Genomic DNA, 6201 nt, shown 5'->3' with positions numbered 1-6201 from the left:
GAATAGTGTTAAGAAAGCAAAGGCCCCTCTAGAATTGTATCTGACTGGAGATGGAAAAGGCAAGAAGGGAGGCATACTACAATTATGGGAAGGCATTTTACAGTTATATAATGGCAAAAGGAAGACTTGGGAAGAACTTGGGCAGAAGGTGCTCCTCTCCCCCACTCCTGCTGAGTGGGGCAGGGTACCTTGTGACAAAGGACACGGAGAAGGCTGTGGTACTTGTTGCCTTCAGTCTATTGGTGGGACGGGCTTTTAAGAATCCCATATCACTGAGACCAGAGGGAAAATCTGGAACAAGGTAGATCTTGATGGGAGAGGTCAGCTTAGGGAGCTTGCAGACAAACTGGATGTACTTAAGTGTGTGAAGCCTGACAGGTTGCATCCATAAGTGCTAAGGGAGATGAGTGATGTCATTGCAAGGCCACTCTCGATTATCTTTAAATGGTCATGACAGCTGGAAGAGCCTCCTGGAAACTGGAAGAGAGCAAAATTAAGTCCTATCCTCAAGAGGAGCAGTAAAGAAGAGTGGGTAAGCTACAGGTCATTCAGCCTTGCCCCAGTCCCAGGGAAGCTGACATGGAAAATCATGCTGGAAAGCACTTCCAAGTACCTGAAGGACAAGAGGATGATTGGGAGTAACTAGCAGGAATTTATAAAGTGAAAATCATGCTTGACCAACCTCTTTGCCTTCCACAATGGCTTGCTCAATGAGGGGAGAGCAGCTGATATTGTTTACTTGGACTTGTAAAGATTTTCACACCATTTCCCATAACCTCACCATAGACAAGCAGATGAAGTATGGGTTAGATAAGGGGATAGTGAGGTGGACTGAAAACTGCCCAGAGGGTTGTGATCAGCAGGACAGAGTCCAGTTGGGCTCAGTACTGAGGTAGGTCAGTGCTGTTCAGTTAATTTATTATTTGAATGATGAAAAGGAGTGTTCCCTCAGCAAGTTTGCAGATGACACAAAAATTGGAAACAGTGGCTGACAAACTAGGTGACTCTGCAATGATTTAGAGGGACTTCAAAAGGCTGGAGAACTGGATGGAAAGCAATCACATGAAGTTTAACAAGGGAAATAGAAAACCCTCCACCTGGGGAAGAATAGCCTCAGGCATCAGTACCTGCTGGGATCTGACCAGGACTTATCTTAGGCTAAATACTCAACTTGGAGCTACAATCTAATACGCTAATTTAATTACCCCTGTGTTTTCTTACTTGCAGTTTTTAATATAATCTTCTGGGAATAGGTAAATAAGATTCCTTTATTGACAGTGTCAGCTCTCATAAAGAACTCAGCTTGATGTGTAGCAGTTACTGCTAGATTTTTTTTTTTTAAATACCAAGAAATCTCAATTAAAGTTATATTTAAGGCCACATTCTGGCCTAAAATGTCAGGAGTTTGTGGACTCTGTAGAGAAAAGCGTCTGCCTTCATTGGCAGGAACTAACAGAACTGAGAACTGGGTAAGGAAACAATAAATGTCTTCCTGAATTTTACAACCTGTATTTGTTTCTCTTCTCTTTAAATCATGATATGTTGCAGGAAAGATGATTTTACCTTGGCATCAAGTGACAGTGGTGGTTAGTACCATGGTAATTGGATTCAATTTGATTTTTCTTGGGTTTAAGTTTTTCATCTAAACTGACTGGAATAATGAATAGACTTCTGTGTTCATGTTAATTTTCTGATTTCAGTATTGTTAGATAGGGGTTACCCACTTTGATCTGGGGTAATGCTGCTGTCAGAATTAAACATTGTACTTCTCGCTGGCTTTGTTATACAAGTCAGCATGAACGTACTTGGAGAATGCCTCAGAGCACAGCTGGATGTTCACTGAGTGCAGCAGCTCTATATTTGATTGAATCAATGGTTTATTTAACCATCCTCAGTAACAAAATGCTAATCACTGATTCAATTCATACTCAAGTGAAGAGGTCCAGCTACTTTGTAGTTATTGGCACACTTACAGCCCTGCCTGGGCCTCACTGATACAGTTTGGTAATGAGATGCATGACAAATTCTACTTCCAGTTGTTCCTATGAGGGAGGAATTAATTCAGCCTTAGACATAACAGCATACCTGTGGGCATCAAGGGGAACATCTGTAAGGACAGAAATGGCAGCATGGAGCAGATAGAGGCCTGATGAAACCCCACGGTGCAGAGGTGCTGCAAGGGGGTAATTATTGTTTGGTGGCAGTGCCTGCCCTGGTGTCTGCAGGCAGCACCCAGCAATAATCACTTCTAAAGCTGTAATCACAGCCACATGGCAGCACTGTGCCTTTTTTACTGCTTTCTATTCATAGTGCTCGTAACAAGGGATTAAAGAGCATGATAAAAATATATACTTGAAAAAAGTAGACTGTTATAAAATGATTTCTTTTTGGAGAACTGTGTTTAGTACATGATGAATCCTGTAGGGGAGGCGTGTATGCATTTCCAGTCACTGCTAAGGTTTTGAAACTATTTTAAGAACAGCAGAACCTGGCTGTTGTCATAGTAGCAATAAACCTTTTAATCCCACTTCCTCTGGAGATGAAGCTGTTGTGTACATAATCTGCTTAAAGATTGTCAAGGCTGTTTATGTGACGGGGAGCTAGGGATACAGTGCTGAGAAGATGCTACTTGTTGCCCTGGAAAATTTAGTACTTTTTGTCTGCTTTGATAGTGTTTGAGATTTGCTGAGAGGTTGATCTTATGACAAGCTGGTAGGAGAACAGTCATCTGGGAAGCCAACCTTCATCTATACCAGTGTTTTGGCATTGACAACTTGTTATGGTTAAATGAAACTGTTCCTAGGTAGTTCCTCAGCAAGGGATTGCTGATATCATGCTTCTCCCATAGTTTAAAAGCATCCTCTTTGAGGAAGTCCTTTCATCCTGAATGCTTCCATTCCTTCCAGAAGTCTCTGAGGCTTCTGCATCAATATTGAGTCATATTTTTATGTTGCTGAATAGTGAACACAATTAACACTTCCTTGACTTATTCTTAAATGTACAAGAGGTAGTCAAGGCAAATCTGCAGACAACTGAGAAGTTCTTCAGCTGTGTTTTGGAGATTGGTTTAGCTGGGTAATGAGAGTTTTAAATGTCATGTCAAAATAATCATTATAATAGAATTTGTCATCCTGAACCAAAAATGACGTGAGTGTTTGTTCACATGTATCTAGAACTAAAAGAGGCCTTTCTTCTCACCAGATCAAGTTTCTCAGTAATTACTGACATTTGCACCACTGCCAGTTTATTTGGTGTAGTCTGGTTACAGGACCAGATTGCATAAGGCCTATGTCCTGCAAATAATCAGTGGGCATCTTTTCTTTTATTTGAACCAGTATTTCAGTTCATAGGTACTGAACAATTATAAATAATAGCAACAGTTAGGGAACCTTTACTTGTTTGTTTCCCTGTTTTGGTATTAGTATTTGTTTGTTTTCCTGAAGTCTGCATATTCTGTCAGGATGGACACTCAGTCTTCAGGAAAAAATCATACTGCAGAATAAATGTTTAAGATGTCTAAGAGAGAATGTTTCTAAGATTATTTATTTGCAAATTAAAAAATGTATTTGCCCTTCTATAAAGTTTTGAATATGGCTAAGTTTTTCTGCTCGTTCTCCTCCTTTCCAGCAACGCTTAATTCAACATGACATGGAAAGATGTATTAGGCAAACCATTGACTGTTGTGTTGTCATCAGATCCAATTACTCCTCGGGGTGCGTTGCTCACTGGCTTACTGAGACCATCATTTGAATCCTGTGCATCTGACCTGCCCTTGCAGGCTCTGGAGATGCTGGCAGGCCCCAGTCTGCTCCAAGGGACAGGGAAGATGTTTCCTTCTTCTTCCTCTTTCCTTCTCACAGCGTTGACCTGAGTTTTGTGACATGCGGGAACTGTTTCTTCCTCTTCTTAGATGGTAATCCTAGTAAAGGATTGAAGGGGGCTTTATTTCACTTTATATAAAAGTCAGCTGTCACTACTTGGTATTTTTCTTACCTGGTTGATATCTTGAGGAGAAATCAACCCAGTTTGGGATAATTCTGTTAAAGGTATCAATTTTTATTTTACTGAGCTGTATTATGCTGAATTGTTTTGATCTGGCTGATGTGCAGACAGAAGCAGAATGGAAAAAGGTACCTGTGTATCCATTAACACCTCCCTCGACAGCTACACTATTGAGACGTATTATACCCATTTGTGTCAAGGATTTTGGTCACAATTTTGGTAGGTATCCTTTTGGTGCAGTATTTTAGATCAAAACCTGTAAATCATTTAGTTTTATGTGCAGCTAAATTCAAGTTCTGCCAAATTGCATGAGATATGGCTAATGCTTATAATAGTGGCAAAATTTAAATCTCTTGTTTTAATAGAAGAGCAGATTTTATCAATAGTCTCTAAACTCTGCAGGATGAGATCATCATTACATCAATGTCTTACACAGTGCTGAGTATTTGGACACATGGAACAATGGTGTTTGTCTTCAGTTATTAGAAAGAAATTGAATAGCTGGGGACAAATGTTTCCCACTCTGGTGTGGGAATGGTCAGTGTCTCCAGGTGCTCCTTGGTCTTTAGGGGGTTTTTATGTTGGTTTGGTTTGGTTGTGTTTTTTCAGGTTTTACTATGAATATAAAGATTAATATAAAGATGAAAGCTCTTAGTACTTCATCTTGTAATGATTTTGTATAAAATGCATTTACCCTAGTAGACTTCCTAGACAGAGGGTGCAAATGCTGCACTGGCTGCTAGACATACCATTGGGGATAAACCAGGGATAAGTGAAAAGGCTGCAAGAAAAAAGAGATTGGAGGGCGCACTACAGTTAGTGGCATACTATCTGTCTTTTTAAAAAATCAATTGTTAAAATAATTGCCATTGTTAACTGGGGATAATCTTAAGCTATCTACTAAGAAAATACAGTGCTGTCTCTCACAAGTGTTGTGTGAACATTGCATTGTACTTTTGTGTCTGTGACTGGGAAATTTAGAGGATACAGCAATCTAAGTATTTACCTGAGAAGATCAGGTATGTGAAGATTTATTTTGCAGGGTTTGTACCAAGTGGCTTGGTTTTTTGCTCTGAGCAGTTATTTAAAAGCCATTCTTTCATTTTGAAATTCTAGGATAGTGAATTGTGCCTCTTGTGTTGCTGGGAAATCTTCAAAGTGAGAGTGAGGTAGCTTAATGATTTTTTTCTCAAATGTTCCCAGGGCCCCTGTTAAATACACCAGAAGCTGGAACACTCATGGTCCGCTTTCAGACAGATCCTGAACGAGTATGATTTTTGTGTCTCCTCCTCAGACTCTCAGAGGTATGAACGTGATGGGAAAGCTGCATTTCTGGCTTGTGTGTGCCTCTGAGTGAGAAAGGAGTAGGTGAATCTCTGGCTCAGAGACCTGTGAAGAAGCAAAGTATGTCTCTCATGAGCCATCCTTAGCTTGGCAGCCTCATACTGCCATTTGCTTCTAGTGCTAAAACGAGCATCACTGAGTGTGGTGATGTAGTCGGATCCTGTAGCTCCCACCCATGATGGAAAAGCACAAGAAGTTTCACTTCTACCAGTGTCACTTTCTGCAATTTTCCTGCCATCCACAAGAGCAGGAGTGGGTGTTCCCAGTGGTTGCTCCCCTGTTTTGTTCTTAACTAGCTCTGTGTTTCCTTCTTTCATATATCTCAAACCCATATGCAGAGTGGAAGGTGGAATAGAGAAAGAATATGCACAAAAGAGCTGATAAATTTGTCAATGGTGTCTCTAAATGTAGCATGTACTGTAGTGAGAAGTTTAACACTAATTTTTCCTGATTTAATATGGCTATGAAATAACAAGAGAGGCGCTATTTGGCTGAGACCACAGAAATCACTGGTGTTTTCAAAATTACAATTGCAGTCAGGCCCTTAGTAATTACAGAAATATTCTTCCAGCTGAGCTGTCTTTCCTAGAACATGTAGAGGATCTGGACATGATTGCAAAACAGTCCTAGAAATACCTTGCCATGTAGTTTTCAATCCTTCTCCTTAAACCTGGTTCACAGAGTTCACATTTTTTTATATCAGCATCTTCTCTGAACACTTGTCTTAAGTTTCAAATTCTTTCTTGGTCCCTTTATGACAAATGTCCAGAACAAAACATTACATTTTCCCTCCAGCAAGGTGGAGGGAGAATCTGGAGCTACCTCATTCCCTTATAGAGCACTGCTTCTATGTAA

The sequence above is a fragment of the Ammospiza nelsoni genome, chromosome 6 (assembly GCF_027579445.1).
Source record: "Ammospiza nelsoni isolate bAmmNel1 chromosome 6, bAmmNel1.pri, whole genome shotgun sequence".
NCBI lineage: Eukaryota > Metazoa > Chordata > Aves > Passeriformes > Passerellidae > Ammospiza > Ammospiza nelsoni.
This window is presented reverse-complemented; position numbering follows the sequence as displayed.